Source organism: Saccopteryx bilineata, chromosome 4, assembly GCF_036850765.1.
Source record: "Saccopteryx bilineata isolate mSacBil1 chromosome 4, mSacBil1_pri_phased_curated, whole genome shotgun sequence".
Taxonomy (NCBI): Eukaryota; Metazoa; Chordata; class Mammalia; order Chiroptera; family Emballonuridae; genus Saccopteryx; species Saccopteryx bilineata.
The window spans coordinates 13850050-13862181 of record NC_089493.1 but is presented as its reverse complement, the minus strand read 5'-3'; the positions used below and the strand labels follow the sequence as shown (position 1 = coordinate 13862181).

General features: G+C 44.7%; 1 protein-coding gene across 4 annotated transcripts in view; it reads right to left on the bottom strand.

The window, feature by feature from the left end:
- The window catches only part of EFCAB11 (EF-hand calcium binding domain 11), a 153325-nt gene that overhangs the window by 20728 nt on the left and 120465 nt on the right, over positions 1-12132 (bottom strand). The gene's annotated exons all lie outside the window — the stretch shown is intronic.

Sequence of the window (12132 nt, the reverse complement as noted above, 5' to 3'; positions counted from 1 at the left end):
CATTTGGGAAAATAAGGTTTTTATACCCCAGTCCATTTCTCATTGATGTGCATCACTGAGCCAATAGAAAAATCTGGCTTTCGTTTCAGCATAATTATAATAAATTATTTATGTTTCTGTTTACAACATGCTCACAGCATTTAAAACCTCTGGGTCTGTGGGCAGTGATGAACAACATAAAAAAGGAATATTTTATAATAAAAACAATTCTCTCAGATTATCGGAAGCACTCTATTAATCAAAGCCCACCTATAAGCACAAAATCACACTAAATAGGATGGCCACAAGGGCCGTTAATAGGAAAACTTCAGTAGAAAGAAATGGAAGTTCAGGGGGGAACGTGACAAGTGTTTAGAAAATTATGAAATGCATGGAGAATGTCAACATGACCAAATTAATCAAATCCTTGGCTAAGACCAAGAAACTCCGAGTACAAGTGCAGGGGGGACATTTTAGATGGATATCTGGAAGGGCTTCTTCATACACAGCCAGAACACGGGACTTGTTCTCTGTCCTTGAAATAACAATTCTCACGGTGGTGTAGGGGTGGGGAAGAAAGGGGGCAGACCCCACTTTATGAAGTCTCACAAACTGCATCTGGCACGCCCAGTGCCAACCCTGACAGGCCGCTCCCCTCCTGCTCAGCACGGAGAATCATTCCTGCAGCAGGTGCCCACCGTGCAGGAAGCTGGCATGGGCATTTATATGCCTTAGTGGGTGGGTTAGGGGGTGAGGTGGGGAGAAGCATCTTTAGAAGTTTTAGGCTGAAGGGTTTCAATAATGTGTAAATCACTAAGGGACATTGGAGGTGTTGGGGGGCTCCTCCTAGTCTTGGGGAGAAACTGTGCTCTTCCAGATATGGCCACACTAACACCAAATTCAGGGATTCAAATGACTGGCCCTGAGCAGCATGACACTGTCTGCCAAGGACCTAGTCTCCTGTGCCTCCAGGCAGGGCCAGCTCATTGATTACGGAGCATCTCAGCCACTAAGAAAGAGCCGATCATCCTTAGAGCCATTGAGTGTTGATCTGTGCTGGCTAAGTGAGTTAAAAGGTTCGTGCCCTTCTAGAGACAATGCAAAGAGGCTATTTCAGGATATTTACTGAACAAATTAAGTATTTACGTTTATGCCCAAGCTCAGAGGCACAGCCACTGAGTACATAAGTATGAGGAGAGGAAACCGAGAGAATTTGTCCGGATAACTCTGCTTTTCCCCTAAAAGTGGGTCCTCAGCACAGAATATTGGGGAGTGAGTCTGAGGTGGGGAGGCAGCAGAGGCGTCCTAATGATCACCTCACAGGAAAAGCCCGTCCTGACCCCAGGCGTTCTCCTCCTAAAGTGGCCAGTCTACCTTTTGGAAAGCAGTGATTAGGGATTGTAGTGACAATTTAGGAAATCATCTTAAGAGCCTAAAAACTAAAGAAAAAAGGTGTATTACTCCTACAATTTTCAACACAATTAAAATTTTAATGCACTAATAATAATGGCTCCAACCCCCAAAAATACCTTTTTTAGCCTATGGTACACACCATGGAAAAGGAACCCATGATTTCTCAAAGACAGCAACAGCCCATGAACATTGGACTGTTGGGGTTATGATTACTATTGGTTTCCAGCTCACTTGGCTGTATATTTGCACATCTACCTTGTTCACTGTGCTTTTCTTAGCACTTGACACAGTGCCTGTCACACACTGGTATTCAAGAAACACGTGCTGAAAACGTGCACATGTCTGGAGATGGGAGAAAAGACACAATCACTCACCATCCCTTGATCTTAAACCAATTGCTATGGTCATTTTGGCACCTTTCCTTCTTTTTTTTTTGTTTTTTGTTTTTGTATTTTTCCAAAGTTAGAAGTGGGGAGGCAGTCAGACAGACTCCTGCATGTGCCTGACCAGGATCCACCCGGCATGGCCACCAGGGGGCGATGCTCTGCCCACCTGGGGCGTTGCTCTGTTGTGGCCACACCCACTCTAGCACCTGAGGCAGAAGCTATGGAGCCATCCCCAGCGCCCGGGCCATCTTTGCTCCAATGGAGCCTGGCTGTGGGAGGGGAAGAGAGAGAGAGAGAGAGAGAGAGAGAGAGAGAGAGAGGAAGGAGAGGGGGAGGGGTGGAGAAGCAGATGGGCGCCTCTCCTGTGTGCCCTGGCCGGGAATCGAACTCAGGACTTCCACACGCTAGGCCGCCGCTCTACCGCTGAGCCAGCTCGCCAGGGTCGGCACCTTTCCTTCTTATTAACATAAAAACATTTTCTCTCCTGCTATTCTAAACATAATATAAACATTCCCCCCCCCACCGTTAGAGTCTTTATCATTTTCATTAATGTTGCTATAATAATTGTATCAAATGGATTTATAACAATTTCCTTATTTGTTTGACTTTTAAAAACCCCAGTCCACGTGCTTTTATAAATGTGTCAATGAACACATTCATTTATGCATTTTTCTTTTTAGAAATAGGGTCTTGAGTTCATTTACTCTTTCGTCAGACAAACCAGGAGCCCCTGATGGGCCAGCCAGATCCATCGGGTTCTGAGGATGCAGGGTGAGCAGGAAGAAACAGTTCCCTGGCAACTCTGGTCCAGCCAGGGAGAGAAAGAAATAACTATGCAGGGAGTAAAACTGCCAGTGTGCTGAGTGCCCCCCAGGAGGGTAGAAGGCCCCGTGAGAGTGCAGGACGGAGGGACGGGCGCGGAGGTCAGGGGGCAGAGGGTAGGAGGCCCCGTGAGAGGGCAGGACGGAGGGACGGGCGCGGAGGTCAGGGGGCAGAGGGTAGGAGGCCCCGTGAGAGGGCAGGACGGAGGGACGGGCACGGAGGTCAGGGGGCAGAGGGTAGGAGGCCCCGTGAGAGGGCAGGACGGAGGGACGGGCACGGAGGTCAGGGGGCAGAGGGTAGGAGGCCCCGTGAGAGGGCAGGTCCTAGGGACGGGCACGGAGGTCAGGGGGCAGAGGGTAGGAGGCCCCGTGAGAGGGCAGGACGGAGGGACGGGCGCGGAGGTCAGGGGGCAGAGGGTAGGAGGCCCCGTGAGAGGGCAGGTCCTAGGGACGGGCACGGAGGTCAGGGGGCAGAGGGTAGGAGGCCCCGTGAGAGGGCAGGGCCTAGGGACGGGCGCGGAGGTCAGGGGGCAGAGGGTAGGAGGCCCCGTGAGAGGGCAGGACGGAGGGACGGGCGCGGAGGTCAGGGGGCAGAGGGTAGGAGGCCCCGTGAGAGGGCAGGACGGAGGGACGGGCGCGGAGGTCAGGGGGCAGAGGGTAGGAGGCCCCGTGAGAGGGCAGGGCCAAGGGACGGGCGCGGAGGTCAGGGGGCAGAGGGTAGGAGGCCCCGTGAGAGGGCAGGGCCGAGGGACGGGCGCGGAGGTCAGGGGGCAGCCCTGCGGGTGCAGAGGGGGCTGACAACGGAAGGGTGAGCAGGGAGGTGACTGGGAGGGGAAGGTCGGGAAAGAGCTTCCCGAGCAGAGGGCGCATGTGCAAGCGGCTCCTGGCAGGAGAGAGCAAGGTACTTTCAAGAAAGGGAGAGAAGGCAATGTGGCCACAGCACAGAGTGAGCACCAGCAGGGGGCGGAGTGAGGGGAGAGGGGAGTGCAGTGAAGGTGCCCAGCACCTTATAAGCCACAGAAGGGTTCTGCCTGGAATCCGAAGGGCGATGAGCTTTGGGATGTTTCAGCTGGACATGTGCTTGAGACACAGAACAGGGATGCGTGGACGTACTCATCTATTTGGGTACTCTCTTAATAAGTTACATGATATTTGCATAAATTATTTTACCTTTCATGACCTCAAGTTTATCATATATAAAAAGACAACATATATAAGATGGGTTCCAGTTCTGAATCTCATAGAGTTCATAAGCTTGGAAAGAGGCAAATATGTTTTTCACTTAGATTCCTGTCAGTTCTTGGCAATCACTGTGGGGGGGGGGGGGGGAGAGTGAAACTAAAAATAGAAACAAGCTCATAGAGAACAAACTGATGGTTGCCAGAGGGGGTGGGTGGAAAAGGGAAGGGGATTAAGAAGTATAAACTTCAAGTTATAAAATAATTTCACAAGGATGTAACTACCACCTGGGGAATACAGTCAATAATATCATAATAATTATGTATGATGACAGTTACTATTGAGGTGATCACTTTGTCAGCTATAGAAATGTTGACTTTCTATGTTGCACCCTTGAAACTAATATATTATATATCCATTAAAATTAAAAAATAAATTTTAAAAATAAATAAAAATGTTAAAATAGTGGATCTAAACCAAAAGGGAAGAAGATTCCATGAAAATATAGGGCCAAAATATAAAATAATCCGGGAATAGCTTAGTAAGTAATGTGTTGAGTTTCTATAAAGAAAACTACAGAATTCCAGTGAGACATACAAAGGATATTTGAAAATGCGGAGGGACGTGCCATATGTGTGTTCCTGGATGGGAAGACTGAACACTGTAAAGATGCCAAATTCTTCCCAATTAATTTATAGGTTGAATGCAATTTTCATCAAAACCCCAAGGGGTGGTTCTTGGAACTCTGCAAAAATGATTCCACCATTCATCTGGAAAATAAACAGGCAAGAATAGCCGAGGATAATTTGAAAACAAGGACTATCAGGTTTTAGAACATACTATGAGAACTGGGGTGGGTGAGGGGTGGGCTGGGGGGAGGTGTATCTGATGTGAGAGTAAGGAGACCAAGAGAACAGAACAGACAGCACAGAGAGGGCTCTTAGCCGAGGGTGTAAAAGAACTCGGAACAGAATAGGACTGTGAATCATTATTCATTCTTGTTCAAGGGATTCTTTAACAAGTGGTAACGGAAAAGCTACCTAGCTTTTGGAAACAAAAATGTTTAAATGATCACCCCATGCTTCCTATCAAAATAAATTTCAAATATATTAAAGGGCTGAATAGTCTTAAAAGTCAAACCACCAATTCAAACCAACTGAGAAAATGGGAGTGACGATTAACTTGGTTTCTAGATGAGGAAAACTTTCTTAGTATAAAAGCAGGGAAATAAATTGTGAAGGAAACTATCACAGATTTGAATACATGAAAACTTAAAATTTCTGCACATCAAGAATCATAAAAATAAGAAAGAAAACAATAAACCGGAAAAATAATTATAATAAAGATCGGAACAGGTACATATTTCCACTATAGAAGGGAAGATGGGCAAATGGCATGACTAGACAATTCACAAAAGAAGAAATAAAAAGAGTTAATAAACATGTAAAAATATTCACTATTACTAGCAATCCACGAAATTAAACAAAAAAATGAGGCCCTGTTTTCGCCTATTAGACCAGCAAAGATTTGAAAAATAAGTTAACATTCAATCACTGGCAGGAGCATGGGGAGCAGGTGAGATGCTGCGAGAGGGAGTGTAGTTTGTCTATCAGGCTTTAATAAGAAGAATTAGGAGTGATAGAGATGATAAAATAAATTCATCTTCTCTAATATGGTATTCCCACATCTAGGAACACTTCTAAGGAAATAACTACATTATGCTGAATGTGGGGTTATTTATAAAGTGGAAATACCAAAAACGATTGAGAAGCATGGTCCATAAAACTCTCATTTATTTTAATAATAAAAACATGGAGAGACACAGGAAAAAAATTAATACCAAAATATTAACAACAATTATCTTTGATTTGATAAAAACATGGTTGGCTTTCATTTCCCTTTTCTTACTTTTTTCTATTTCCAAAATATTCTACAAGGAGCATCTGTCGCTTTGGGAACCAGATGCCCCCTCCCCACACCTGCGTGGGCACAGAGCGGAGGGCCAGGTCCTCGGCGGGCACACGGCCTCGCTGCTGGCTTCTGCCCCCTCCCCCTGGCATGCAGCTGACAGCTGAGGGAAATTCATGCTTGATCAAATCATCTTGCATGTGATGGGCAGCCAAGGAAAAACGTTTAGCACTTTGAGGGCTGACAAAACACGGGTTTATGAGAAGGGAATGAAAAGAAAGACGTCACAGACAGAACTTTTCAAGAAGGAAGTGTGTTACAAGCTGTAGCGAAGAGTGGGTTCCAGGGTGTCCTGTCTGGGGACACAGTCCCCGGTGGCCCTTCTTTTCTGTGACTACATGGTCTGACTGGCGCACTTGGCCCATTTTAGTAAGAAATATATTCCTGTATGGAAGTTGTTCTGAAAATACCTCTTAGAAGGAAGGAGATAACCAAACCAAACCTTTCACTTAGTTTGAATCAAACCACAGAAGGGATGAAACACCCTGAAGTCCACGCTCAGAGTTCGAACCTCTGGAGCACGCAGCAGAACAAACACCCGAGACGGGAACTTCTCATGTCCTTTCTTTCCCCTTGCTTCTCTGCATCCCTTCCCACGACCACCCCCTGCACAGTAAAGTGACCTGCTGCGTGGCAGGCTTCTGACCCGCCACCTGTCAGTCCCACACACTCTGGTGCCCTGGGAGAAAGGCCACTTCTAACCTGCCCACCACACTTCCAGATTCCGACCCTCTCTAGAATAATAGCACTACTCACCTTCTCCTGTAAGGGACTTGAGAAACCACCCAGCCTGCCCTTGCCACTTTACAGATGAGGAAATGGAGCCTCGGGCACATAGAGCAACTTTTCTAAAGGTACGTATCCAGCTGGCAACAAAACCAGAATAGAAAACCAGGTCTCCGGATCCCTAACACAGTCCTATGCCCAGTTAATATTCCTGGGCTTCCTGAGACCAGGGGACCTTGATGAAAAAGGCACCACGGTCTCTTATCATCAAAGAAAGAAAAGCCAAGTTGCAGAATAACTCCAGCTGGAAGCTACATACACACGACATAGGAACAAGACTTCGGGCTCCTCATTTCTAGCTCCCCGATCATCCTCAGTTTCTGTGGGATATGGGGTAAATTCTGGGCCAGGGATCGCTTCGTTGTGAAGTCACTCGAAAGCTTTTGACAGCCATGCAGAATTTCGGACTGAATAAGACCTGGAATGCCCTAATCACAACATCCCATTGCATGTCCTCCCCAGACCTCCACAGAATAACAGAAAGACCGTTCCCCAAATCCAGGAGTGGGGAAAGAAAGCTCAAAAACATTTCAAAATATTAGTACTTCAAAATTATATAGGAAGTACGCTTGGAAATTTTCCATTAAAGTTCTCAATTATGTTGTTCTCCCACAGATGGTGGGGTGTGCTTATGAAAAGAGCCCTTAGCAAAACTTGAATTTAACAGAAGCACTGGTGTCAGAGTTAAAAAGAATTTCACTATAAAATAATTTTTAATTAATACTATGTAGATAGCCGTAAATTTGAGCTTTGAGCCACGATGAGGAAGCAAACGGTTAGAGGAGAAAAGTTTTCCTGGAACATCCTGACACTTCGAATTTTGACTGATTTAATAGAGCATCTAACTGGGGAAATGAAAAGCAACAGGATCAAGGGGAAGCTGAATGAGCAGAGGAGAGACAGGGCTGATTCCAGGGGAGAACGTGAAGTCTACGGAAGCCTTAGCAACAAGACCAGGGAGGGCCAGCCCCTCGAAAAGAAACTCTTGGAAAAGTCAGGAGCACAAGATGAAAATTTTGTGAAAATTAACCCAGAACAGAAATGCATTCTTTTTACATTATAGTTACTTCACCCCTAGCCTACTTTGCTGTCACTAATAATTATTTGTATATTAGAAGCTTAAAGGGGGAGGTTATAAGATATAACACAAAGTCTTGTTTTGAAGTTCTGAAAAAAAATAAACAGAACAGAAACTTTAAAAATAAAAGCCAAATTTGTCTTTAGTGCATATAAATAGTAGTGTCATGTTTCCCAAACACAAGGTCAAAGCGAAGATACTCTTAATCATACATGTTATTTAATACATTATTAGAGGATCTTGACATGGTGCTAAGACAAGAAAAACAAGTAAGAAAAATTAAAAGAAAAGGAATGTGGCCCTGGCCAAGCAGTTGGCTATAGTGTTGTCCCAATACGTCAAGGTTGTGGGTTTGACCCCCAGTCAGGGCACATATAAGAATCAACCAATGAATGTATAAATAAGTGTAACAACAAATGGATGTTTCTCTTGCTCCCTCCCCCTTCTGCTTTCTATCTAAAATCAATACTTAAAAAAAAAAAACCTGACTGGTGGTGGCACAGTGAATAGAGCGTCAGCCTGGGATGCTGAGGTCCCAGGTTGGAAACCCCGAGGTCCCTGGCTTGAGTACAGTTCATCCAACTCAAGCGAGACTCATCCAGCTTGAGCATAGGCTCACCAGCTTGAGTGCAGGGTCACCGGCTTGAGCCCAAAGTCACTGGCTTAAGAGCCTAAGGGGTCACTGGCTTGAACCTCTGGTCAAGGCATGCATGAGAAACAATCAATGAACAACAAGTGATGCAACTGAGTTGATGCTTCTCATCTCTTTCCCTTCTTATTTCTCTCTCTCTCGTTAAAAAAATTAATTAACTGCATTTAATTAAAAATTTTTAAAAAGAGAGAAAAAGAAATGTCACTAGTTGCTGTAGTCATGATGATACAACCCAGGAAACTCAAAGGAATCTACTAAGAATTTTGGAAAAAAAATAGTTCAAGTATATTTATTAAATAAAATATATTCCAAAATAACAACAGCATTCCTTCTTAACAATAACAACTATAAAACTTTTGTTTTGAAATAGATTTCACTTATAACAAGGACAAAATATATCAGTATTTAATTGAGTACCTACTGGTACTCAATTAAATGTATCAGTATTTATTGAGTACCTACTGGTAACTAACCTAAGGTGGGATATCCCAGCCCAATTAAAAATAAGCCACAAATAACTTATAGGAGAAAAAAGTAAACAAAAATATTATAAACAAGCCTGACCAGGCAGTGGCACAATGGATAGAGTGTCGGACTGGGACGCAGAAGACCCAGGTTGGAAATCCCAAGGTCGCCGGCTTGAGCATGGGCTCATCTGGTTTGAGCAAGGTTCACCAGCTTGAATGCAAGGTTGCTGGCTTGAGCGAGGGGTCACTTGGTCTGCTGTAACCCTCTGATCAGGGCACATATGGGAAAGCAATGAATGAACAACTAAGGTGCCGCAACGAAGAATTAAAGCTTCTCATCTCCCTCCCTGTCTGTCCCTATCTGTCCCTCCCTCTGTCTCTCTCTCTCTCTATCACACACAGAAAAATTATAAATATATACAGTGTGTCCGTAAAGTCATAGTGCACTTTTGACCAGTCACAGAAAAGCAACAAAAGACGACAGAAATGTGAAATCTGCACCAAATAAAAGGAAAACTCTCCCAGTTTCATACCTATTCAGTGCAGTTTGATGTGGGCTCACGCATAGATTTTTTAGGGCTCCTTAGGTAGCTATCCCGTATAGCCTCTACAGACTCGTCACTGACTGATGGCCTATCAGAACGGGGTTTCTCCACCAAACTGCCGGTTTCCTTCAACTGCTTATCCCACCCAGTAATGTTATTCCTATGTAGTGGCGCTTTGTTATAAATGCACCGATATTCATGTTGCACTTTGGTCACGGATTCAAATTTAGCGAGCCACAGACACACTGAACTTTCCTCTGTACCGTCCACATCTTGAATGGAATGACTGTGGGCTGCTCCGCTGTATACACGGTGTTATGTCATCATCTGCGCATGCACACATGCTGCCACATCATCCTACAGAAACTGGGAGGGTTTTCCTTTTATTTGGTGCAGATTTCACATTTCTATCGTCTTTTGTTGCTTTCCTGTGACTGGTCAAAAGTGCACCATGACTTTACGGACACACTGTATATATATAAATATATATCTATATATATAAATATATATCTCTATATATCTATCTATATAAATATATACACACATACATTAAACATGGTGATAATTTCAAGTTAATTTATATATTTAATACATTTTCAAATAACAATAGGATGATTTGTTCCATAAAAATTCTAAAATTCCAAAGCTTAGAGGTGAAGGGATTAAAACGTATAGATTGGTAGTTACAAAAGTCACAGGGAGGTGAAATACAGCACAGGGAATCTAGTCAATAATATTGCAATAACTATGCACGATGCCAGGTGTGGATTGAAAATATTGGGGGGAACACTCTAAAAGTATATGATTATCTAACCACAATGCTGCACACCTGAAAATAATACAAGACAATATTTAAAAAAGAAAGATTATGAAAAAAGATGGTCGGTATTATGAATACATGAAGCCCCTCCTGGAGGCAGGGCTGAAGAAACGAAGGGAAGAGACTGAGGTGTTAGGACCTAGCAGGCTGGCGGGGGTCCTGAGAAGCTGAGACCAGACCTCTGGGGACATGGCTGGAGGCTGCAGCTGGGATCCCTGAGGGGCCAAGAACATGATGGGAGCTAGAGCCAATGGGAGTGAGGAGCTGTTGCCGGGCAGCCCTCGCAGGAACTGAGTAGACAGGAGGGCAGCGTGGCTACTCCATCCCGCAGCTGTGCTGGATGCACCCGAGAGTGTGCGCCTGAGGAGAGGTGGCTGTGAAGAGACAGTGTGACGTCAGAGCCTGGCAGCGCGGATGCACCCGAGAGCGTGCGCCTGAGGAGAGGTGGCTGTGAAGAGACAGTGTGACGTCAGAGCCTGGCAGCGCGGATGCACCCGAGAGCGTGCGCCTGAGGAGAGGTGGCTGTGAAGAGACAGTGTGACGTCAGAGCCTGGCAGCGCGGATGCACCCGAGAGCGTGCGCCTGAGGAGAGGTGGCTGTGAAGAGACAGTGTGACGTCAGAGCCTGGCAGCGCGGATGCACCCGAGAGCGTGCGCCTGAGGAGAGGTGGCTGTGAAGAGACAGTGTGACGTCAGAGCCTGGCAGCGCGGATGCACCCGAGAGCGTGCGTCTGAGGAGAGGTGGCTGTGAAGAGACAGTGTGACGTCAGAGCCTGGCAGCGCGGATGCACCCGAGAGTGTGCGCCTGAGGAGAGGTGGCTGTGAAGAGACAGTGTGATGTCAGAGCCTGGCAGCGCGGCTCCGGGCTGAGCAATCACAGCTTCACAACCAACACGGGCTGCTTTCCCCATGGTCACACCTCGTGCAATTTTATGCATTCTTGACAAACACCTTCACATACATGCTTTTGTTATTTTCAGAGCTTGAGACACTGACTGTTTTCCAAGGCATGTCATCTTCACGTAGGTTAGAGTCGTCTGGCAAAGAGGACTTCCTAATGCCATGCCTGTTAGTGACACTAGCAATTTTTTGCTTAAAGCCACTTACCAGCTATTTGCATAACATTATACAAGGTGTGTTTTGTTTTTTTTCCCATTTACCCCGATACACATTTGTGATCTCCAATATGTAGCCACTTACCGCATTGCTTGTTAAATGATTTTTAAATTACACATTTGTAAGACTGGGCCCGAAAACGAAATCCGTGTTAACTTCTATCCCCCTTTATTTGCCAGTTTCATCAGGTGACCTCTGAAAGCATCAAAACCTTGAAATGAATGAGGCTGTTTCGGGCTCACTTATTTCTTGTTCAAAATAAAGTAACCGAGAGCATGTTTGGTAGTCGGAGAGACATCGTAAGAGAACTAACTCTTCCTAGAGGGCTAAGTGTTCAAGGAAAGCCTCACTTTATATTCAGTCCCATAAGTCAGCACTGCTTAAATTCGCTGTGGTAAAGGATGCTGTTAAATATTTTCCAGTCTGTTGCAAACTGATACTTTGTAAAAATTAATAAAAATGAATTACTAGAAAGGCAAAATGAAAAGACACACAAGATAAAAACTATAATTTTGTATTATTAGTTCAACAAACAAGAAATTATACTGCAATAAATATTATCAGGGTAAATATAACAGGGAAAAGAAGTATGAAATTGTGCATGGTTTTCATTCGCTGAAAGTATGCACACAGAGAATTGATATATAGGCTCACTATTACACTTTTTTTTTTCATTTTGAGGGGGAAAAAATGAATCCCGATATGAAATGTCTATAGATGCTCTTTGAATGGGCACAGTGTATATACATATTTAAAGTTTTTAATGTGACAAACTGACTTGCTTCTTGATTGATAATTTAACTACTCTAGATGAGATGCCAACAAGGCTACTTGTAGGGGGATAATGTATATCTAAACTGTTTTATTTTAATAGTAATAATAATAAGAAGAAGAAGAAGAAGAAGAGAAGAAAGGAAGGAAAA